We start from the raw sequence: 25919 nt of genomic DNA on the forward strand, positions 1-25919 counted from the left end.
GCTTATAAATTAAATTATTTAAGTCTCTCCATTTAATTTTCAACATCTCTAAGGACAGGATGACAGACTGAAATGTGTCAAATTCAAAGAAACTAGCCTAAACTCATCTGAAACATGACACTTAAAGTAATTCAATAATATTCCACATTTTACAAACAGACATGAAAACACATTTTACCCCATCAATATAATTTATAGCGCCCAAGTAGACTCATGCCATGATATCCCACAAGAAGCATAATTTAACATGGACATAAATTTTACTTAAAGATTCAATTATTGCCTTAAATATATGACTATGTGGGAAAATCTTAGTATGTTGGGTACAATCCCCTCAGTCTAATATATTAGAGTGAATGAGGCAAGTCATCAGGAGACTTTTGTTCTCCTGTTTGGGGATATCATAATTATCACTATCACTGGCATTTATTAATTCATCCAGCACATATTTGTAAATATCTACAAGATGCTAGGTACAGAGCAAGGTGCTGGGGACCTGGGGGTGAATAAAGTCTATATAGTCTCCAGCATCATGGGGATTATCATGTCACCCTCACTGGATAAAATGTACGGACTGTCCTAAAGCACTGGAACTCATTAAATCAGGATTAGTTTAAGTCCCCTTTCTGATAGTAGCTCACAAACGATAGATACATAATACTGACCCTGATAAAATATATACACTTGGCTACTAAAGGGATACTGCACACATGCAGGAAAAGATGGACTCCAAAAAATCTGGTTCCAGGAGTGATTTGCTCATTGTTGCGAGAATTAGGAGGGAAACTGCACCTCAATTAATCACAAAACCATTAAAGAAATTATCTTAAGACACTGGAAGTAACTATCAATGTTACATGGATATCAAATTACTCCAGGCCAATTTTAGTTCATTACACCATGAAATGACAAATCACAGAGATGAAGGCAAAATAATAAAGTAATCTATTTTTATTTCTATAAGAAATCTGACTTAAATTACATGACATTCTTAAAAGCAATGCAAAAAAAGGCTTACACAAGAGTTCAGTAATCTCATTACTCTGGAGGGCCCCAGAAAACCTGAAAAAGCGCTAAGGAGGGACCATGGCAAAACTAAGAAACAAGCAGTGGAAAAGGGAAACAGAAAAAGATGTATTAAGAAAAAATAAGAGAAGAAAGAAAGAGTAGGAGAGAAAAGTAATGCCATGATAAATGTGTCCAGTTAATATTTGTAAAGTGCTCAGAACAGTGCCTGACACACAAATGCTATATATATATATTTGCTAAATAAAGAATTCTGTACTCATAATGCTGACAATGTGACTCCCTTACCCTTTGTATAGATATTCACATGCTTAAAAGCAGAAGCCTACAGCAAATGATTTCTCAAGGTCCTCTGCAGCTCAGTTATTTCATACACCTACGTTTCCCGTCATTTAAAGAGATTTCACTAGAGAAAAAAACTGATGATATTGTCGACGCATCAGAATTCGATTTTCTACGTCATCACTTTCCATTTTACCTAAAGGTATAGTAGAACTATTTTTTTTCAACACACAGCACTCATTTGGTAGATTTCCTAGAGTTTGTGAGCATTATGTACTTCATTCAACACTAAACACATTAACAACTACTATTCTTTAAACAGCCCATTCATTTATAAGGTAGCCCTGTCAGTAAGTTCTACTGTAAATCATTTGGTACACCGAACTCTGTGTTCCCATCAGTAATGAAGTAGGCATTTTTATTCAAATGTAGCAGGATGTTCAGCTCCCAGGATAATGATTAAGCGAAGATCTCCTTTTTTATTCTGCAGACAAAGCAGATACCATACTTACAGTTTAGGCTCTCAGGGACAAAAACCTTAATGGAGGCCAAGATTTCCTCAGACTTTATGGTAATAACCTTTTTAAAAGTTTGCATTCTGTGCTCCCTCTCTATGGCAATTCTGATTTCTTTTTCCTGGGGTCAGAATATTCTTGACAGGCCTCCCACTCCCTTGCTCTTCTTTAATAGTACTGTGATTTCCTCACTTCTCTTTCTAATGAATATTTCATCTGTCTGAAGGAATAATCATTGTGTGTTTACCAAATGACAAAATGACTTACAAAAAAGTACTTAAGTGAAAATCAGCCTTTCTTAGAATCACCAAACAGTCTCCTTTCAGCTCCCTCCTCCACCTCCTAAAACTATTGTCAACAATAAAATGAATAGTAACTTCATGTGCTCTCTTATGATTAAAACTATAAGCTTGATGCAAATTAATACTCATAGGTAGCATTCACATCATACAGTATGTGGATGTAAGCTTAGATCAGGGCATGCAAATAAGTGCATCTTTCAATCTGTGTTCATACACAGTATACAAAACAGTCAAGCATCAATCAGGGTGCTTTTGAACAAAGCAGTGTGTAAAATTAAATAAAATGAACAAGGGCATTGAAAACATGTATTATTTATATTAATTTATCATTGAAGGTTTACACCATACACTATGAATTATATCCATCCAATTTAACCAAGTGAGAATTCTGAAAATAGGAAGAGAACAAATCAGTTATCTATTACACACAGCGATAGTCAGCCATGTCACTTAAAGTGTATCTTTTAAAATTAAAGTTCGCATGCAGTCGTACAGATGAGTCTGGGACAAAATAGGTAGCTGATGTGTTCTTGAAAAACAGCCATTTAAAATCATACAAGTTGAATAGTTTCATCTAACATTTGTCAGGCATCTAGTCAAAGTAGGACAACATTTGAAGGTCACCAATTCAACGTCTGTCCTATAGAAGAGACCCTGCCTACTTCAGATAGTGTGCCCACGGCAACGGATTACATTGCCCCTTTGTACTTTTATCAGAATTTTTGTCACTGGCTTTTTATTTTTCTTTACCTTTTTTTGAAAAAGAATATATAGTGATTCTCAATATAGTTTGGAAGTACTTTAGGCTGAAGAAATAGTGATTTCAAATTTATTAAGGTGAAATGGAGGGCTGGACTTTGCCTCACCCAGAAGACAATTTGCTGCATTCAGGTGTCAGGTTAGCAATATCATGGGGCTGAATAACATCCCTAAGGAAGATCTGCTCATAGATTTTCCAGAAACCGTAGGAGCCATTTTGATTAACTCTGATTCCATTTCCTAAACATCTAGTGTTGGAATTTTTGTTGGAAAACATGGATGCATTTCAGATGATGGCTTATCTATAAGCACTTAGGAAAAGCGCAAGGCTTTGTTTTCAGTTTTGTGATTGTTGTCTGTGTGTGTGTGTGTTTCTTGGAGTAGAGGAATAAGTACCAACTAAGCAATGCTTCCCTTTTCCTTAAAAGATTGGCGCTAAATGCTACAAGAAAATGAATTGAACCTACAAGTTAAGGTTCATTATGCACCTTGCAGATGGAAGTGTATGAGTGGTTGTCCTATTCACACAATTCAAGTATGTAATCAGTCACTAAGATGATCAGACTCCAAAGGAGAATGATGGCACTATTAAATATATCTTTTCAATGAAGTTTATGGCAGTGAATGACTGTAATTGACCATTTCACCATTTTTCTGCCTCCATACTAAGATGATTCTACAGTTTCATGGAACTATAAACTGACAAGTGCATTGAGAATATGTACATATATACATATATATATATATATATATATGTATATATATATACCTATCTTTATCTACCTGTCTCTATCTATCTATCCATATCTGTAAGGATATACCTTGTGCCAGAAAAGATCAACTTACCTGTACAACTGCCCCTTTGCAACAAAAACAAGTCTACCAGTTTAATTCTTCTTGCTTAGTATCCACTTTTGCTTCTCTAAAGTCTAATAGGCTCTGTTATATTCCTCATCTCACCATTGCAGGTAGGTACTTTATCCTACTGCACAATTTTTTCTCTGCCTACTCCCAACCTTACAGAGATAGCTTGTATCTTTGGTGAAAAATCTGACCATTACTGAAATAGGCCACACACAAAAAAAGAAAAGAAAAGAAGAAAAAAGGGCAACCTACATGATACTCTCTTACTCTCCCCTTCTAAACAGCATGGATACTCTGCCTTACTTTGATTTTTCTTTTTGGTGAAGCAGCAATATAGAGAAAGCTAGGTCACAGGAGTGTTCAAGGGGAATTTAAAAATGAACATGTTTTGGATTCACTGATCTATACTATAAAAAGGATGATTGTCAGCTATGAGCAAATTTAACACTCAGAAATCCTTATAGGATTGACTGCAAATATACAGGAAGTCCCTGGATGAAAGCTCAATCTAACTACATCTGGACCTGTATCTTGACTATTCTGATTTTACGTAAAGAAGAGACAATGACCAAACTGAAAAAAGGAGATAAACTAATTCAAATTAAAAACAAACTAAAGAATCCTAAAGCTTAAATTATTTTTTTGAGATTCTCTCATTCTGATGTTCCATAGGCTCCCCAAACTCAATAGGTATAAAATGGAACTCCTTATCCTGTACTTTCACTTCCATCACCAAGGCAGATAAATGGGATTGGGGTGGGGTGGGGTAGGGTTGGGAGAAACTGGTACAAAAATACAGAGTCAAGATTTCTAAAAGAGGGCCCAGGATCTGACTACAAGTTCTGTTTAAAGATTTTTAGCGGACCTTCCCTTGCTAGGGTCATGACATTTTTTCTTTTTCCAACTCAACCTAAACTTGATCTCAGTAACACTGAATGGTATCACCATCCACCCAGTCTCCCAAGCCAGAAACCTTTCCCTTACTCCCCATATCTAATGAGTGACTCATGCCTGTCAGTTCTACAGAGTCAGCATGTCTCAAATCTCAGGGTTCTCAAACTGTAGTCCCTGGACCAGTGGCATCAGCATCCTCTGGGAACTTGTTAGAAATGCAAATTCTTGGGCCCCATCCCAGATCACCTGAAGCAGAAATTCAAGAGTAAGGTCTAGCAATTTGCAGCTTAATAAGCCTTCCAAGTGATTCTGATACACTCTAAAGTTTAAGAACCACTGTTCAAATCTATCCCTTTATTGTTATCCCCATTGCTAATTGCCACCTGGCCCTCACCATCTCTCATCTGGCCTACAGTAATAGTTTCCTAACTGGTTTCCTGGCCATCAGAAGTTTTACCCCTTCCAATCCATTCTGCATACTATCACCTCTATATCACAAATGTGATTATTAAAGTCCTTCCCTAGTTCCTCCATGACTATAGAAGTGGCTTTTAAGCTATGTTCCTAGGTGCATTTCTTTCAAGGTTCACCTGTCAGACAATACAAAAGCTCCATGGGTGGTACATCAAACCTCTAATTTCATAAGTAGCATTAGAAAGCACTGGCCTACTGGAAAAAGGAGATGTTCCTTAGGCCAGAGAAGTCCCTCTTCATCTGTCCCCAGCCTACATCTCCAGCCTCATCTTCTCTCATGACTACCTTCTACATCACCCTTTAGCTGAACAGGATGATTGCAGTTCCTCTAAAAGACCAGGCTATTTGATGTTTTTGCACCACTGCTTCTTTTTCTTAGAACATCTTCCCATCCCCACCATTTGTTCATCAGATAATACCAAACTGCTAATCCATAACCTCTACCAGTTCACACTTAGACAGAATGGCTTGCAGTACTACCATCACCTTCTCTATAAGACATGTTCAGATACCTGCTTCTCATCCTTTTACTAGATGGACCTAATTAACCCACTCTTTATGTCCTTACAGTGGTGATAATATTGGTGAGAGTGATAGTTAATATTGACTGAGGATGTACTATGTTATATACCAGCCATTGTGCAAAGTGAGACTGGGGATGGGAGCAACAGAAAACTGCCAGGTATTTCAGAGAGCTCATAAACAGCTATACTTCTAATGGAGGGGTCTGATACGGATATCTAGGAAAAATGATAACTAGACAAATATCCCTGTGTACCAAGATCAACATGAACCATGCCTTTCAGCAACAGCAATTGCTAACATCTGGAGATTTCCCCCCAGTTTTCTGTACTGGGTAAATAAACTTCAATGTACTAGTTTTCTATTGTCACTGTAATAAACTACCACAGACTTGGTGGTGTAAAACAACACAGATTTATCTTACGGTTTTCTAAGTTAGAAGTCTGAAATGGATCTTGAAGGGCTAAAATCAAGGTGTCAGCAGGACTACATTCCTTTCTAGAGTCTCTAGGAGATAATGTTTTTCCTTACTCTTTCCAGCTTCTAGAGGTTCGTGACCACTGTCTTCAAAGCCAGCAATATCAGGCTGTCTTTTTCGTGCTGGCATCTCTCTGGTTCTCTCTCTTCTGCTCCCTCTTCCACTTTGAGGGACCCTTGTGATTACACTGACTTCACCAGTTAACTAGGATAACTTCCCTTTTTTAAGGTCAGCTGAACAGCAACCTCAATTCCATCTGCAATCTTAGTTTCCCTTTGCCATGTGATGCAACATATTCACAGGTTCCAGGGATTAAGACATGGACATCTTCGGGAGGCCATTCTGCCTACCATGACCAGTGATTCCTACAGATTTTTTTTTTATTGAGTTATAGTCAGTTTACAATGTTGTGTCACCTGCAGATTTTTTGATTGGGGGGCCATATCTCATGGCCCTACTGATTAGGTTCTGATATGTAAATCTTTTTAATTTAGAAAAATAATAATGAATGCTATGAGCAAATAAATTCATATGTATTCCACACCTACAACACTTGATTCTTTTACTTCTTTGTGTATAGGTCAGTCCTCACTTCTCTACTAGTAGCTCGTGACTGGGGACTATGTCCCTTATTGATTTTTGTTTCCCTAGCAACTAGCACCATGCCTGGCACATTGTAGAAACTTATTGTTTATTATAATAATAAAGAAATGAAAAATGCTTCTTCTGGGAAAAGACATTCGTAGAGTTGTATTTGTTACTTATTTCAGAATTGTACACATCTCAAAAGCTGAATCTAGTGCTAAAAATGGAGAGGGAAGCTGAATATATACTATTCTAAAAATCCATTCTAAATGAATGTCAGAGATATTTTTAAAAATTATTTCTAAAATGGATCATTTGTAGGTAGAATAAGGAGCAAAAGAAAGGGAACTGTTCCCCTAAACCATATGAACTCCTACGTACCATTTCAAATCATTTCGGGGAAAGTCACTTCTAAACTTATGATTCATGAACTTCATTTACCGCTCCTTCTTTTGGTTTGATCAGAATAGCCATCTTTATATAGTACTAGAATTGTTGACATTTTATTGCATTACCACATCTCATTATTATGTATTAAACGCTATTATTTATGGCTACTAATTAATCTGGTATGAGATGGAAAAATTATTGAAGGCTTGGTATCTCAGGAACAGGCATTTTATAGGGATGAAAGACTGACTAGGAAGAGTCAATGGTCCTTCAGCTGCCCCTCAGATCATTAACTCCAAGTGGTTATTTGCTCCCAGGCACTGTCCTGTGCCCAGGTTGTTATTGCTGTGATATGTAGATGAAGGAGAATATATTTTAAGTGCTTTAATATGAACTCAATGCTCATGAAGGGTGCCAGATTGAAAGCACTGGAGTCTGAAGTCATCGGGTTACGCACTTGGCTGGTTCCAAGTTTCAGAGAGATGTTTGACCTTGAATGACCCACCTTGCAAGAGGGAGAACACATACAGTTTTACTGAACTTCAAAAGATTGACAGAGGAGTGCCATAGTAGCATCCCAAAGTTAAGCATTTTTATCAAGGAGGAAAATGAGACTACTAACTAAACTTCTACTTGAATTTGTTTCGTACAATGCCAATACTGGTGTGCGTTGGGGTAGGAGAGGAGGGCCGTGGTGTTAGCATACACAATTGCTTTAAGATAAAAAGTAAATAAATGCCCTATTACCGGTGCACTAAACCACTTAAATAAGCAGCGATCTTTTAAACAACTGGTGTGTGTATTCCAACTTAATGGCCAATCTTGATTTCATTTTGCATACTTGAGAAGAGTCCTTAATTTTCTAAAAATCAGAAAATGTGAACTGTTTGATCAGGAAGAAAGTTGACACTATCCCTCCCAAAGTTTGTATTATAGATGTGAGAAAACCAAGGCCCAGGGTAGAGAAGTGACCTAGGAAGACCATATCACTCATATAAGACTGGGAGTAGAGCCTACATTTTCAGATTGACAGGCAACAGCTTTTCTACTATACCATGTTGTTTCTCTCAGGGAAGGAAAGCAGCTGCTCTCTGAACCTTTTAAATATTTAGTGCCAATTATCTTTATAGGTGTGTATTCTTTTGGCCTGCTAGGCATTTTTCCTCCATTCTGATCTATTCATTCACATTAGCTTTGCAAGACTATCATTGTTCACACATCTAAACCTTTTTAGTATGAAACAATACCTTTAAGTTAATATTACACAACTGACTCACAATTCCCAAATTAAGAAAATAATTTTCACGAATGGACACAATATGTGAAAATCTCAACATCCTTTCTTCTTTTTTAATCTGTCATTTTATTTTCTGATCTTACTTTTTTTCCCTGGAGTGATCTGACCTTTTTGACAATGGTACTCCCTTATAGGCAGCGCCACTAGAAGAACAGCAAGTGCAACTCCATGCATAGTTAAAACTGACAAACCCATTTTAAATTCCCATTACAGACTGATCTCAATTAACTGGAACCCAATTTAAGAAAACCCTTAATGTATTTGCACTGTATATTTTAAAGGGCAATGCAAATTCCAAGATTTCAAGGATTTCATTTTTAATGTAAAATCGTTTCATGTGCTTTAAAGAATGTATCAAGTGATTCCAAAAACTTCTCACAAATTCAGATCATCCTTTTGATTTTTTTACAAGTAGAGTGAGAATTCATATTTGAATACCGATGTGTAGCACTGCCAGATACAGGTATTAAAGAAAAAAAATCAATGCTTCCTAGACCCTACTTTCTAAGGACTTAACACTGATGACTATTTTTAATAAGAATGAAGCCCAATGAGGGAAGTCTTTCAAGTAACTGAAGATTTTGATTAATCTGAAACCCCCACCCCACATCTTGCTACATTTTCACATATATTCCATCTAACAGAAGACTGAATATAGAAGCAATCATTTTCTCAGTATTACAGGTGACTTCTATCTTCATTGGCACATTTACCAAAAGAAAAGACACATTAACTTTCACCCAGTATGGTTCAACAAATGAAAGGAAGGAAAAATGGGAGAGTAAATAAGTGAATGCAATACCATGACAATACAGATATTTTACTTAGATTTTCCTAAAAATTTGATACATTCATTTCGGGAGGCAAATACTTGTTTTGTCAGTAAAATTATCTGAGTGGAAATATTTTTGCCATTGATATGGAGAAATGCCATGTTTATTTGCAGTCAATGATAACTATTAAACGGTTTTGCAAACATCCTCATTGGCCACTGTTGTTCCCTCATAGTCTGCAGGTATTTTCATTAGTTAGGGAGTCTCTTGGTTTTAGTAACTATATGTGGAAAAGATCACAGAATCATTCAAATACAGAAGGCAGCTTGTACATTTGGGTTTGCAAAGATGCAAACAGTTATGAAGTACAGACACAAGCTTATCTATACAATGGCCAAATGAGTTTTTTAAAGTTTAAAACAATGCATTTCATTTACATGGCATTTAATAAATATAACTGATTAAAGATGTGGAACATTCCATTCTTTTCACATTATATACCTATGTGTTTAACTCACAAAGTAAATTTCAGTAGAATGCACATACCTTGAGAGATCCAGAAGTTATGGGAATCAAAAAGGAGACAGCTGAATAAAGGTCACCCTTGTAATTCCTGTAAACAAATTAGGCCAAATTATCCTTCAAACATATGTACCAGCAAGTCCAAAGCAGTCCCTATATGAGGGAAAGGAAGAGACATGTGGGGTAGGATTGGGAGTGGGCATGGGAGTTGTGAATATAAGACTTCATTTTGCAATTCATAAGGGATAAAGGAGTCAGTTTCTTAGAAGGTCTTTATGAAACTTCAAACAATTGCATTAACTACACTGCTAATAAAGAATTTCTTAATTATGGATGAGTATACCTGGAGGGCTATGGAATTCTCACCCAAAGACTCTCCCAACCTAATATTATTCAATTTTCACTCAATATACCATTCATTTTGAGATGAAATGCCCACAGTTTCAAGAAGTTTTCACCAATGTAAATAATTTATAATAATTGTAATCTCTTATATTAAGGCAGTCTTTTACAATTGACAGAAAACCTTCATATACACATTTCATTTAATCCTCAAAACAACCCTGTTATAGAATTAGGAAATTGAGACCCAGAGAGATTATAAATGGCTTGCACAAAATCACATATGTGGTTAGCGGCAAAGCCAGGACTAGAATCCATGTCCCCTCACTTTGGTTTCCAAAGTCCTACATGACTTCCCTATTCAAGTTATAAAATTGACTGTCTCCATATGCCACACTTGGTACTGGCCAATAGGGCAAGAAGTGTACCCTATAATGATCCCCATTAATTTACACAACTTGACAGATACACTTCTCACTCTGATACATATAGTGCTCAATATGAAGTCACACAGATGTTTAACATATGAACTTTATAAAATCCTTCCACTGTAATGTAAATTGGTACAGTATTTCTGGAGGGCAACTTGTCAGTAGATACCAAAAGCTTTAAAAACATGTGTTCCCTTCAATCTACTTACTCTATGTTTATATATTTATTTTGTCATGTTTATACATTTATAAGGCAATTATCAGAGATGTACACAAATAAGTATGTATAAGAACTTTTTCATTTTTTTATAATAAATATTGGAAATTACCTAAATGCCCAATAATTGGTGCTTGGTTAACTAAATCAAGGAAAAACATGATGTCTTACTAAAAAGCCATTAAATATGATAATGGGAACCGTAAGGATATTAATTGTTATTCCTATCATCTCTACCTATGGCTTTAACTTGCTGCTTTTAAAGCAAGTTGTACTTGCTTTGAAGAGTTGGGGAAGGGGAGAATTACAAAATTTTTCACCTCTCTGTGTCTCTGTCTCTCTCTGTATCTCTGTCTCTGAATATGTGTGTGTGTATACATATATATTTTATTGACATAGAAATATGTTAATAATATATTGATAAACAAAAAAGCACATTATTTTGCAATTTTTCTAAAATGAAACTATATCACCCATATATTAAAAGGATCTATGTTTTAGATTCTTCAAAAACCCATTTTAGAAAAGGCTGTGTGGTGAATTAAAGCAAAAGAAAAAGGAAAAGATTAACATTCCAATATTTTATGATTGGCACTTAATTAACCTGATAGCCCCAATTTATCAATCAAGTAATTCCCAAACCTTTTTTTTATATTTGAGGCAAAATCTCAGTAATAAGGGCAAACAACTTAAAATTTCTACACAGTAAATCAAGACAGAAGACGATATCTAAATGTAATTATTTTTAAATGTAGGTCAATAACATTATAGTCACCTTTTACCAAGGTGACCTTACAGTGATAATAGACTATTATATTATTACTAATGATCTCTATATCCAATATACTATATATAAATCATTCATAATAGACTTAAGTGGTGCTCTTGATTAGTTGCAATCTAATTGCCCAATGTGCATTTTTCATCACTGTTAGCGTTGCTCAAAAAAGACATGGTTCTGCTCAAGTGTTCATGTAGTTCCATAATGGTGCTAAGTTTGAATCTTTCAAGGGAAGACATTTCAGAAAGTACTTAGATCTAGACTACAAAAAATATTTCTGGCTCTTCTGCCACATATACCAGAACAAGTCTGTAGAAATTGGCTTCGTACCCAACAGGCTGATTCTGCAAGGCAGCTAGAAAAATTGCTTTAAAAAATAGACTGGCCTACGTGCAGCATTTTGCCTGGGTGAGATACACAGAGGACTGGGAAGCAAGAGGGCTTTAAAATCATATAGTTCTTCTCTGCTCACTTCTCAATTGTCTTCAGACTGAAGCTGCTAGGAGTCTATCTTCCCATTTATGATTAGAGAGGTCCAGTTCACATGTTGATCTATACAAAATATCCCAGGTTACTTGTCATCACTTATCAGTTCCCAACATGCACAACTTCCCTCACCTTTTACCTCTTTGTTCTACTCAAGAACTCATTTCCACAAAAGACACTGTTGACTGTGTTAATACTGCATGAGGGCTAGCTACTCTTTAAGAGAAGAAAAGTTAGAATGTTTCACAGGACCATCACTGAGTGCAACCAAATAATGCACACCAGCAGGAGCCACAAATGTTAGAAATGCACCTCACAGAACTATTGGTCTTGGAGATAGGCTAGAGCCTGCAGGCAGAGTCCTAAATCCAAATCTGAACAGCTCATTAAGAGGTCATCTAACTCAAACTTTAATTAGTGCCACTGACTCTTGTTTGGTCCCACATAGAGAATACTATTCTTTATCTTTCAGCTCTCAGCTTCTTAAAATGAAACTATCATCTGAGATTGCCTATGGAGATAAAACGCATAAATTGGAGGTGAGCAGAAAAAGGGTCTAAAAGTCTGGTTCAAAAAATATATACATTATATGGATATCCATATATGTGTGTATGGATAGATATCTTTCTCAGATGCATTTTAGAAGTATAATTTCTATTCATTTAGAAAATGGGACTTTTTAAACTTTTTTCAATAATTACTCAATTATAAACTAATTATAACTATAACACCTATATTAACACTATCTCTATTTTCAAGGGACTTTGGACTACATACAGATCACACTTTATTTTACTAATGAGTGTATCTTTACATATTGCTACACATGCTTTGAAAACCCTAATGCTATTTTTCTAATGGGACACTTACTCAAAAACCTTATAGAAAATAATTGTGTTAGTAACAGAGACAGTTTCCCCATTACAATGATCAGTGCCCTCCGACAATTAATGCTGCAACATTTTGCACTGTCACTTTCTTCCTCAGGGCCTAGAGAACTTCTAGATTTACATTATTGGCTGTGGCTTCTTTTCTTTCCTGGCAATACAGGCATTCCTAACGATGAGACCTGCCAAAACTTTTCAATGCTGTTTTTCTTCTCTTCCATTATAGGTGACTGTGGCTGAATAGCCAAGTAATCTATAGTCTAACTTCACTTAATTGTTTTTACTACATGACATGAAGAAATATAGTAAGCAATCACTTCCGTTTTACATGAAGCAAATTGCTACTGCTTTCCACAGCAATATGAAGAAGTTTTAACTTGCCTAATCTCCCTTGAACATCCTGTTTAAATCCTGACAGGATAAACTCAACCATCCTTGGTTCTCCAGTGAGTGAAGACCAGATTGGATCACTGGATCTCAATTATTTTCCCTATCCGTAGACCTCTTCAAAATAAAGCAACCAGAGAACAGTTGGCCCCAATTACAACTGGTATATTCCTCTCCCTCCAGCACCATCTCTCGAGAACAGATTTATCCTCCTTGTTGTTTATTATCTAAACCACACTTCTAAGGTGCCAATATTTATATTTGTTTTTGTTTCCTCTTTGTTTCATAAATGTATTTTTTTCTGTAATGAAAGTTATACAGACTTATTATAGAAAATCTGAAAAATGCACAAAGCATAAAGGAAAAATGTCACCTACTATCCACCTCCTCCAAACAGATATAATTATTTTTTAGCACTTTTGTGCATCTTTTTCCAGTCCTTTTCTTTCTTTCTTACATATTGGGTAGATATAATTTTGTATCCTGCTTTATCACTTGATAGTATAACATAAACATTTTCATTTTATCATAAAATATTTGTAAATATCATCTTTAATGGCCATAAATTACTAAATTGTCTAAACGTACCATAAATCACTTAGCGATTCCCTTGTTGAACATTTAAGTTCTTTCATTTTTTCCACTATTACAAATAACACTTGGTGAAAATCTTTGCAAATAAAGCCTTTTCTGCCCTTCACATTATTTCTTTAAGATAAATTCTTAGAAGTAGAATTACTGGGTCAAATGGTAGGAGCATTTTTAAGGCTTTTGAGGCAAACTGCCAAATCTATACCAATTAACATTTCATCATGTCCTTATTATTTACTCATTGATTCAACCAATACTTATGAAACAGCTGCTGTGTACAAGGCACTGTGCTAGGTGATATGGATCCAGTAGTGAGCAAAACAGATGCAAAGTCCATGCCCGCGGGGAGCTAATATATTAGTAAATTTGATAAATCTAAATAAACAAGAATACAGTGTGACACCAGGTAGTGATGAGTAATATCAGGAAAAATAGAAGTGGATAAAGGCATAGAAAATAAAAAATCACAATTAGATTCATTACGTAGGATGGCCAGGGAAGGTCTCTTTGATGAAGGAAAATTGTATCAAAGATTTGAATGAAGTGATAAAGTAAACCTGTAGAAATCTTAGAGAAAATTCATTTCAGGAAGAAGAAACAGCAAGTGCAAAGGCCGTGAGAGACAAAAATGCACAGCATGTTTTAGGACCAAAACGGAAGGCAGTGTGGCTGGAATGTTATGAACAAGGTTTAGTGGGAAGAATGGTAAGATATGAGACCAGATAAACAGTCAGGGACCAGATCCTGCAAGACTGTGTAAGACATAGTAAAGATTTTTAAAGTTTTTTTTTTTTTAATTTAATTTAAGTGTGACAAAGCCAGCTATCAGAGGGCAGAGAGTCGGAAGACTGCAAGATCTTATTTATTTTTTAAAAGGATCACCCTAGTTGCTGTGTGGAGAAAAATATATGGGGAGGAAAATGCATGTAAGGGCATCAATTAGGAGGCATTTCAGTAGTCTAGGTGAGAGATGATGGAGGTTTGGTCTAAAATACTAAGGATGAGTGAGGAGAAAATGATTCAAACAGAGGACATGGCTTGAAGGTAGAGTCAACAATGTTTGTTAATTGGTTGGATGTCAGGTGTGAAACAACAAAAAAAACCCTTGTATTTATTGTTTCTAATTTGCATTTATTTTGATTATTGAAGACTGAGTTTTTTTCACATTTATTAGCCATTTTAATTTCCGCTTATGAATTATCTCTCCATGCCTTGGCCCATATGGCACTAATAAAATCCTTTCCTCCCTTAGCTTCTATTTCATTGTTTCCTGGTTTGCCTACTATCTCTCTGACCTTATTCTTGACTTGCTCTCTCTTGAAGGCTCTTCTTATTTCACCAACCTCTTAAGTTCAGTGTGTCTCAAGATTTCATCTTTCCTTCTCTTCTTACTCTATATACACTTCCTAGATGAACTCACCTTCCTATTCCTATGATTTCAACTACTACATTGATTGATGATATACAAATCTCTACTTTTAGGCCTGATCTTCAGATCTGTAATTTCCATCTGTGACAAATCATCTCCATCTGGATGTCTAGATAGTGTCTCACATTAAATAAATGCAAACCGGACCTCATTATCCCCATCAAAACTGACTTTTTCTGTGCTCCCTATGTTGCCTAATGGCATTACACAATTTCCCGATCCCAAAGCCTCAGTGTCAACTCCCCCTCTCCCTCAGCCCATAAATATAATCAAATGTTACCTTATGAATGGCCCTCAAAGTTTTCCTTAATGTCTCACTGCTACTACTCTTAATGCACTTCAATCCATCCTTCATACAGGTGTCATCTTTCTAAAACTCAAAGTTGGTGAGTTGCTCCCCACCCCCGCAACTTTAAAGCCTCTCATCTAATTCAGTAGCTTTTGCTACAATGCAGTACATTGTATGATTTTGGATAAACATCAGAAAAACCACCATTTCCCAGTATAACTCTCCATGCGTGAAAACCCTAACACATTCATTCATTCAACAAACATGTACTAAGCACCCTCTGTGTGTCAGGCACATAGAAGGAAATAAAATAAGACATTATCCCTGACGTCTGTTCCCCAGACTTGGGCAGGAAATAAAATGACACTCTATTTTTCTGGGTTGGTATGTCCTTTCACAATCTTTTAGCCATGTAGAATGTGGTTCTCCGTATCTTCTGACTAAAAAATTCCTACCTATTCTTTAAGAGCCAATTCAAATGACTTACCCTTTATAAAGTTAAATCTACCTTTGAGCTTCCAAAACATTCTAATTATTCCTCTTCTAGGGCATCTGTTACAAAAGAATATGCTTACATGTCAGTCCGCTCAATAGATAGTAAGTTTTTTTGATGTCTTTCCATCAGTGAGTAAACAGGGTCATTTAAAAAATTTAGGTGAATGAATGAATAATTGAACAGATAAAGTTTTTTTCTTCATGAAGATTGTTTTATGATGTATAACAAAAACTGTGTAATACAGAAGTATTCAGTAAAAAACAAAAAAGAAGCTACTCCATGAGACTCGGAGAGTCTTTGTGGAAAACACTTGCGATTTCAAGACTCATTGTCTCAGAGCTCTGTGCAAACATTGTTTCTTCTTCTGCCTTTTCAACAACAAAGCAATCTCAAGTATTTTGTTAAATATCTGGGACCAGAGTTCTCTTCTTACTAAGTCTATTGCTGTTTTACATATTTTCTTAAACATGTTTTATTTCATGTTTAACAGAAATATATTGCTAAATTTTTCTCTATTTTGTGTTAAATTACCCTTAGAATATTTCCCTTGCACTGAATTCTAATTGTTTATATTAAAATTACTTCACTTTCACAAGTTGTCCAATGTTTCAACAAGGCAAAAATCTCAAAAAAAAGGAAAAGAACAAAACAAAGAAAAAAAAGTAGCACCCCTGTGTTAACACTTCATGTATTTGAAACCAAAAATAAACGGTGTCACACCTAAGTGTTGACATTTTATTAGACTAAACGTGAAAGATTAATCACAAATGCACTGGCAATGTATGGATGTGTGCACAGAATAAATCTGTAATAAAGGGTACCAACCTAGAAAATTGGTGTGTTATTTTAGCTCCAACCTAAGATAATTGAAAGAATGTATGAGCCAACACGAAACAAAAGTAATATTTCACATTATACTTATAATTTGCTAGGATATACCTAAGGAATTGGTCAGATTTAGAAAAAGAATAAAAAGATTAACCTCTCCCAAAAGTTTAGTGAATGTCACAGAACTTCTTTTCACATAAATCTATATACTACCACAAGTCTTGGAAATAGTTGAAAGATCAAGAAAGAAAGGAAGGAAGGGAAGGAGGGAGGAAGAAATGAGAGTGATTTTACTGATATTTCAAGGTACAAAGAGTCTTCTCAAGTCTAAGATAGGTATCAATTGGCCAATCAACTGCACAGCCTTCTACCTGAGAGGTCACTAGATCTCATTAGTGAAATTAATAAAAGGAGTTTCTCATTTGACCTGCACAGCAATTCTGTCAATGCTTCCCTACATCGCTTAACGCTCTAAAGATATGAGTCACAATCATAAAAATATATTCATTTCAAGCATACAGTAAGCAAACAGGTGATGTCCTTGCATGTTTCTGTAAATGATGCTTGAAAAATCCATGTCAAAAATGTACATATACTTTAAATACTCCTTTAGAAAAAAAATTCCATCCCCACACACATAAACACAAACATATTTGGGGGCTAGTTAATAGAACAGAAGATCACACACCAATATCATTCAAATGCTTGCATTTAAACAGAGCAGCTTTTAAAAAAGAATATCATTAATGCTAAAGCAAGAGGTAACGCACAGAGTATAAATTCAAAATGTTGATCAGAAGCATTTTGTTGATAGCAATTGAGTTAGCTAGGAACATTTCAGGTTTAGAAAGCTTCCAGCCACTGTGTGGTTGTAGTGTATTTATACACCTCTATATTTAAACACAGGTGGTAATTAGCAAGATTAAGACACCTTTAATAAGGCATCATCATAGGTGCAAAGGATGTGTAGCATAAGATGAGTTCATTATCAATAACTTTGCTGAATTAATCATCTCTTAGGACATTTAATTTTAAATATACCTGAAAAAACCTGGATTACTGAGATAGGCCATCTGCAGTATCTTTTTCTAATTTCTCTGAACAACTGAAGAGTTTTCTTAAAATGTCTATATGCAGCTGGGACACAGGGATTGCAACATCTAATAAACCAATTGTCCATCTAATCTGGCACCTTCTCTTTGACAGGTGTCTAAACCACACAGAGGCATTAGAAGTAATATAAACACTTAGAATCCACCAATTATGCAAAACCATGCAACTGGGAAATTTTCTCCTTGACCTTAGCCTGCGATCAGATTTTCCCTGAAGTATGCAAACTGATAGCAATGTACTTTTATTTTGGCTGCTTTAAAAACCCTCATTCATACAGGCAGCTAAAAACACTGAGCTGTGATTCCAAACATTAAAATGAAACTGAATTTCCTTTGATAAAACCATATAGGGGTTTACTGAATGTCACACACATATACATGCACACACACATATATATATCTGCAATCAGCTATTCTTAATATTTACAGTACCTTTCATCTAAATAGGAAAAAAATTTAAAAGTAAATATTTAGTAATTTTAAAAGTAAAACTGAGGCTATAACTAACTCCACACCATCATTTGGATAAACAGTTAAAATTCATTGATCAGATCTTTGAAACTATCCAGATGATTAACTAATGTTTTTTCACTGTACACCCAAAGGCCAAGCATCTGCTGAAAGGTTAGAGGAAATCGACATGACACAGAAGATATGACATAGATAGATACTAGGAAATCTACATGTTCAATAATGCTGATTGACAGAATTGTTCATGATTTACTCAGATATTATAGTATATTTACTCAGATATAGCTCAAGTAACAAAAATAAACCAATTAACAAAACATATGCAATTCAATACCCCAAAACTGGATCCTGATATTAAAAATGTTCTCTAAAATGTAAAAATGAAAATGATTTTTACTAAACTTTTAAAGCACTACTTCAGTCTATCTTTAATAATTCTGTCTGAGACATTTATATTTTGAAATTCTAGTCACTCTAAAACAGAAAATTACCTGGTGACATATAAATATAGATACAGATTTAGATAGCCATTCTTTTTTTTTCCGTATCACAATCCTTTTTGGGTATCACTCTTTCCTAGCCATAATATAGAAATTTGTTTACAGCTATAAATTCAGGGAAAAATATTAGTTTATCAGAACCCATAGCTGATAATATTGCAAAAAGCTTAACATGGATTGTAATTCAGCTCATATTAGAGTTTGTGATCCCAAAATTCAATTTTGTAAGTCATAATCAGAAACAAAAATGTTACAACAGAATATGAGAAACATTAAAGGCAATTTCCTCATTGTTGACTACTTATCAATTGACAACTTAGTCAATTAAAATTAAAACAATCAATATGGTTTATGCTGATGGGTAATATAAGAGTTTACAGATTTCAAATAAATGTATTCAAATCCATTTGGTCTCGGTAATAAAAAAAAGTGGGGCACAATATTTTAATAAAATTGCTTTTATACTTGAAAAGGGAAAATAATTAATCTTACTGGAAAATTCCAGCATTATTTATATTTAACTTTACTATGATCTCTAACTAGGCTTCTTCAAAGTCTACAAAATCATAATTTGAATGAACATGTATTTTCAATGTAATATCTATTATGAAACTATTTTACAGCTGTGAATGTCCTCATAGAACAAAAAACGCTCTGCAGCAGCATACACATAAATACCAATAGGAATGAACAAATCACACCTCTATTTCTGTGATTATTTTTAAAGAACTGCTTGAGTAGGGACATGGAGGGTTGCAGTACGATCTTTAGGAAAATGACAGAGATGGCACAGATTTTTGTTCTGCTTAATCATTTATTGCTTGCAAATTCAATCCCCCAGCCTTTTACAGTTACTTTCAGGGACCAACAGCCTGACATGTAATTAAATTAACAAACAGGTTCCCATCCTGAATTAGTGACTCCCAGCTGTCTGTCCCATCTAGTTTCCATGGCAGTAGAAGAATCGGTGAAAACTGAGGTGCAGGAAATTGTAAGAAGCCAAAATATCAAACTCTTTAAATTGATTTCTTTAAACCGATGAATCAATACTGGGAGCGAAGAGGGGAGGCAGAATTGAATTTAAAGTGTTTTATTTCCTGGCTTGTTGAAAAGGCCAGTGTGTTTCTGTTTTTGTCATTGCTGAGGAATGTAAGCAACATCTCCTTACACATTTCATAGAAGGCTGTAGATTCAGGATGGCATTTAGTTCATTACATATTTTACAGTAACCCAAGAGTGTCTGAGGTACTCTATGTGTATTTTAAAGTGTTTCATTTTATGTTTTTCTTTTTTTGACATAGACATTAAGATTCATCAGCCTGATTATAATTTTTTATAATCAGCAGCTATATTTCCAGCTGTGGATATATGCTGTTGATCATAATTGCTAAATATTATCCCTTACAATATTCTTCATCATTTAATCTCCCTGTAGTTGTGCTAATAATCCAGTTTACATGACTCCAAAACATCCAGAGACTAAGTAAAAAATTCTCTCAACCAACCAGATGTTTGTTTGCATCACCCCAAACAGCTGGATGGTTGACGGAACTTTTCACTCATATATTTGGGTGTCCCCTAGATACAGCCATAGAGACCTGTCATAAGTACCCAGAAAAAAATATTAATCTTGGCACATACCTACCATAAACACAGATATGGAGGCTCCGACTAAGAGCTTCACAGGGTGTGATTCACTGATATGAAATGAGATGATTTAACACATTTTCCTGTGTCCATTTTCCAATTACCTTCTCTACTCATACAGTTAGAGTAGGTGGGAATGGAGAATCCAATATTTCAGAATCATTACATCACATTGAAAACATCATCCAAGAGATAGTGGTTAGTTGGCATATATGCATGTTTCACCATATGCTATTGTTTACCTAAAGTGGAGACCTGGACAGGAAGTAAAAGTGAGATTTTTTTTTTTTTTAATTTGTAAATTATCCAAGATTATACTTCCTGGTCTACAAATGAGTCCTGAAGTTACATAAGAATTTAACAGGCTTTATTTATCAGACTCTAAATTATTATTTTTAAAACATTAGTAATCCAACATCAACTGTAAAAATATTTACTATCTCCAATTAAAACTAATTTGCTTTGATTGTATATAGAAATGTTAGCAGTACAATTGATATAAATATTGTTATAAAACAATTTTCAGTTTATGTTATCATATTCCCATTTCCTCAGCCCAATTTTTCAGGGGTTCCAAATGTAAGCAATTTCATTGGTCTTGCTAAATTGTACCATAGAACATCTAGCAAACTACAAAATCTCTATACATTATATAAACTGTCATAACAGAGTACCACATACGAAGAGGAACATATGGTTGGACCATCAAGGTTGTTAGGAATAATCAAAAGCTATGTGAAACCTTTAATAGCATTCACCTGCTCAAACTAAGTATGATTTTAGCTGGTTCTTCTATTTGATATTTACTTTCCTCAGTTCTAAAAAAAAAAAAAAAAAAAGAAGGAAAACAGAAAGGAAAAGAAATAATATATTAAGTCAGGATTCAGAATATTTTACCATTTAGGGAAAGGAAACATAAAGAGTAATCTCTATTCAAAATAGTGATTTAATCTAATACTCAGAATCTGCAAATGATTTAAAGCAGTTTTTGTATATGGGAACAGTTCTGAAATCTGATTCCTTTTAATTTTTTATAATCAGCAGCTATATTTCCAGCTGTGGATATATGCTGTTGATCATAATTGCTAAATATTATCCCTTACAATATTCTTCATCATTTAATCTCCCTGTAGTTGTGCTAATAATCCAGTTCAAACCTTTCTTCCAAATGGTAAAGGATGGGAAGCTTCTTTTTTTTTAAGTACGCATGGATTACTACTTTTAAGGATAAATCAACAGGAATTTTAAATATATATATAAATCAATAAAATTATAATACATGTTTTATATCTAATGCATGGCATTCTTATGAGATTGCTTCTAAGTGTGTATGTGTCCGTGTGCGTGTGTGTGTGCGCATGTGTCTGCGTGAGAGAGAGAACAAATATGTGAATACTATAAGAAAATTTGTTTTCATTAAAAAATTAATCATTGCATTAAGTATTCAAAGTACTGGTCTTCTTGTGACCTCAGGTCAGTAAGTAAGTAAATAGATAGATAAATCACTTGTTTGGGAAACCTTAGGGAATTTATTAACCATAATCTACACCAAGTACTTGATAACTATACTGAAAACTACAACTGATAGACTATCGGGAAAAGCAAGCTTCAAGTAAAAATTACATGAATTCTAATTGCTATCTCTAACATAAGATGAAAAAAAAAATGGTTATGTTAATTAATACTGAAACTTCTTAGCACTTCCAAGTTTTTAAGGCTATCATGGAAAATAAAGTTCCACTAAGCCTTCTGTTTTCAGAGGCAACATATCAAAAGAATATTTTGCAGTTTGAAAATTTAAAGTAATATTGTACAGAATAAACTTGAATGTTAGACTGTTCTGCTTCAGCAAGAATCTTTGTATTAGAGCCATCAGAAAGGCACAATGACTATACAGGAAACAACGATCATGCCCGTTTTATTTACACATACGATAGCTTAAGTAAAACATTGAGACCTTGAGAGTATTCAGACTTCAAATTAGGCCTTTGAAAGAGATGGTAGTTACATATAATTTGATTTTACTTTTTAACACATCTACCTGTTTGAATATCTGGAATATCACTTAACCACCCTTACAGCATAATTATTCTACAAAGCATTCTTTCCTTCAGCTCCATTGCATATTTTGACAAATGACATGCCTGTTCTTAATTCATAATTTGGACCTAGAACTAGTGATAAATACTAATTCATGTACTCAAAAAATACTCCTTTTCTACTCTCTGTCTGGCATGGTTCCAGGTACTAGACTCTATTAGTTTTATTATGCAAACGTTGTTTTCCAGAAACACCTGTTTTTCAAAAACATTCTGGGAGACAATCTGAAAACTTTTAAATAATATTGAGAGCATGGATTCATTTTAGAAATTAACTGAACCCCTTTTCAAATGCATCTTGTGACTTCCTTTTATTATCATTGAAAGGTTTCAACATTACTTTGGCATATTTGAAAGCTTTTAACTGCCCTTTAAAAAAACTTTGCAATAGTAAATTATTAACACATCACACACACATAAAAACTTATGAACTTGGACAAAAATGGCAAAACTAGGACTCTGTTTTTCCAGTTATTTACTTAAAGGGTCATACTATGCCTTATGAAAGTTCATTTTTCCCCACGGTGCAGATATTAAGAGCAAGGTGGAGGGGGGGCAGTGAGCAAGTTAACAAATGCTAGGTAATCATGGAGCAGACTGTAAAGCTGTGGAACGCCTTTTAATTAAAAAAAAAACAAAAAAGCCTTTTCTTCTTAGACTGTACTCTTTCTTGGCAGCCCTGGAGTACCCTATTCTCCAAATCGGAAGTCTTCGGACTAAGAAGATGCACCAAGATACCTCGGCCAAAAGATAATAACGGAGTAGACATTTGCAATGTTTTCCCCAAACAGGTTAAAAGAGTAGCGATTGAGTCTCACAGTGTAGTGCAGCCTGGTTTATCAGTTTAGTAATAGAACAACAATCTAAAATTCAAGGAAGCTGTCTGTGACCCTTACCACAAATGCGATCAATTAAATGCTAATCTAACAGTACCTATTAGGATCCACTGGGGTGTTTCGTTTTCTTTTGGTTTCTAAAACCGAGTGGCTACTAATTTCCCTTCTATGGCACTGGGAACTTCTTTTTGTAATTCTTCGGGCCACTTCAAATACACCTCCAGATTAACAATGCAGGGAAAAAACGGGAAAGTTCTGGGCGTCTCCAGACCAACTGCTTCATTTTTGAAGACCTACCCATATTAGCATATCGCCAGTAGCAGTGGTGCAGATCTGCTAAATCCGAAGCTGAGGACGGCAAGCACGAGCTGCAAACCAGCCCCCGCCCCCGCCCCTACTCTCCCGGTGGCGAAATAGATGTCGAGACGACATCTACTAGTGGAGTGAGATCGTCTGCCTCCGCAATTGTAAACAACCGGCTGCACTGGGTTTGCTGAAATGTTTAAATACACTCCCGACTGCAAACACATCCACTCACCATGTAGCTCTAAACAGTCTCCCCTCTCCACCTCTAGGAAAACCATCCTAAAACTGAACTGGCAATCCGCCCGTTGAGGAGTGAAAGAAAGTAAGGGTACATTTCCCTAGGCATACCTAGAGGGTACTTGGCACCCCGCAAATGAGCTGGCCGCTGCTAGATTGCCGGTACCATGTTTCAGGATGAAAGGCGAAAACACACAAACCCGCGCGGCTGAGCGCGTGGTTAAAGCCAACATCGACGGCTCCCAGAGCACCAACTGCTGCGTAATGACTTATCTCTTGACAAAGATTGGGGTGTACGGAGGACGTATCGGGTGGAGCCCCAAACGTAGGTTACAAGGAGGTCCTGGAGTTCTCCCCGGAACCTGGGATCCCCGAGTGAGGCTCAAAAAGAAATTCAAAAGCAAACAGGTACTAAAGTGCGTCCTAGCCCCTGGGCATCATCTCTCAGACAGACGGCAGGAGCGGGACCCGAGTGGCCGAGCCCCTGGCAGACGTTCCAGGTGGGAAGGATGCTGGAAGAGAGGCGCCCCCTTGTCTCTTTTCGGACAGAGACCCCCCTCCCCAGCGTCCAGGTCCACTTGTTAGAGCGCCGGGGCTCTGCGCGAGAGCCGAGGCGAGGGCCCCCCTTTCAGAACCGAAGGAGTTGGTTGGCAAAAGTGTCGCCTGAGAAGCCTATTGAGCCCTTGAAGGGCAGCGCCCCCAGGGCCCGCTGAAAGCTTCAACTGCGAACAAGGCCGACCTCCCATCTCCCCTCGGTGGTCCAGAGCCCCGGGCCCGGCGGAGACCGAGAGAAAAAGGGGCGGAGGTCCTGCCACATCGGACAGGACTCCCAGAGAGGATGCAGCCCGCTGCTCACTGCTAGGAGCCGCCATCCGTCGCCTGCAGCCTCGGGGCGAAGTTCGCCCGGAGTCCTTCGGGTGGGAGGTGGGGGTGGGGGCCGCGAGCCAGAGGAAGGGAGGTGGGGGCCGGGAGCAACGCACCTACCTAGTCCAGGCGCAAGTTTCGGTGGCGTCCCTAGGTGCTGTCCCCCGCCCCCTCGCCAGGTGCTCAGCCCCGCCGGGCGCTGCCCGTGCCCGGGACCTCAGGCGTCTCAGCCGGTTCTTGCGGGAAATGACTGTAAATCCACATTACTGTTCGAGCTGCCGCTCGGGCCCCGGCATCGCTCTCCTCCGGCTGGCGGCGGCGGTGCTCTCAGCCGGCAGCCGCCGGGGGCAGGGACCGAACCTGGCTACTACCGCGCCAGCGGACGATCAGCTGCCAGGAAGGTGCTTGCGCCCGGGGTCGTACGTGTGTGCGAGAGTGTGTATACGCGTGTGTGTCCGTGAAAGAGAGAGTGTGCGTGTGTGTGCGAGCAGAAGGGGTGAGCTCAGCCCCCGGGGCACTCGGAGGTGAACTCCGGACTAAGCCGGAGCCCGCCGCGCTCCCGGGTGCGGGGCGTCTGCACGGCTGATGGCTGTGCTGATGTTGCCGTGGCCGCCGCCGCCGCGCTCTAAGGCTGGTCGCGGTGGTGCAAAAAATGTTTCTCCGCTACTCGAGACCAAAAAACCTGCCCTGTCTACTGAGCATGCCCGGTTTGACAGCTCCACAGCCAAGGGTTTTTTTTTTTTTTTTTTTTTTCCTCCCTTTTCCCCAAGACTCCAGGTTTTAGCCGCAGCTGAGACGGGGGAGGGGGGGAGGAAAAAAGGAGGAGGAGGGCTGAGGGAGCAGGTAGCGGGCAAAGGAAGGGAAGTCAAGATGAGAAAGACCAGGGTGTTAGAGGGTGGAGAGAGGAAAGGAGAAAGCTGGGGGTGGGAACAGAGGAAGGAAATATGGATCAACAAAATTTAGATTTCGTACCACAATGAGTTTCTGGCCAGGGGACACT

The 25919-nt window shown here is 36.9% G+C and overlaps 1 protein-coding gene across 1 annotated transcript in view; it reads right to left on the reverse strand.

Annotated features, from left to right (window-relative positions):
* TENM1 (teneurin transmembrane protein 1) overlaps positions 1-25635 on the reverse strand; it is a 700775-nt gene extending 675140 nt beyond the window's left edge. The window contains exons 1-2 of the mRNA XM_074360055.1: positions 25040-25635; positions 9708-9774 (exon numbers count right to left, since the gene is read on the reverse strand). The gene's annotated coding sequence lies outside the window, so the exon portion shown is untranslated. The remainder of the gene's footprint in view (positions 1-9707; positions 9775-25039) is intronic.
* Positions 25636-25919: the final 284 nt, after the last annotated feature.

The sequence above is a fragment of the Camelus bactrianus genome, chromosome X, assembly GCF_048773025.1.
Source record: "Camelus bactrianus isolate YW-2024 breed Bactrian camel chromosome X, ASM4877302v1, whole genome shotgun sequence".
Taxonomy (NCBI): Eukaryota; Metazoa; Chordata; class Mammalia; order Artiodactyla; family Camelidae; genus Camelus; species Camelus bactrianus.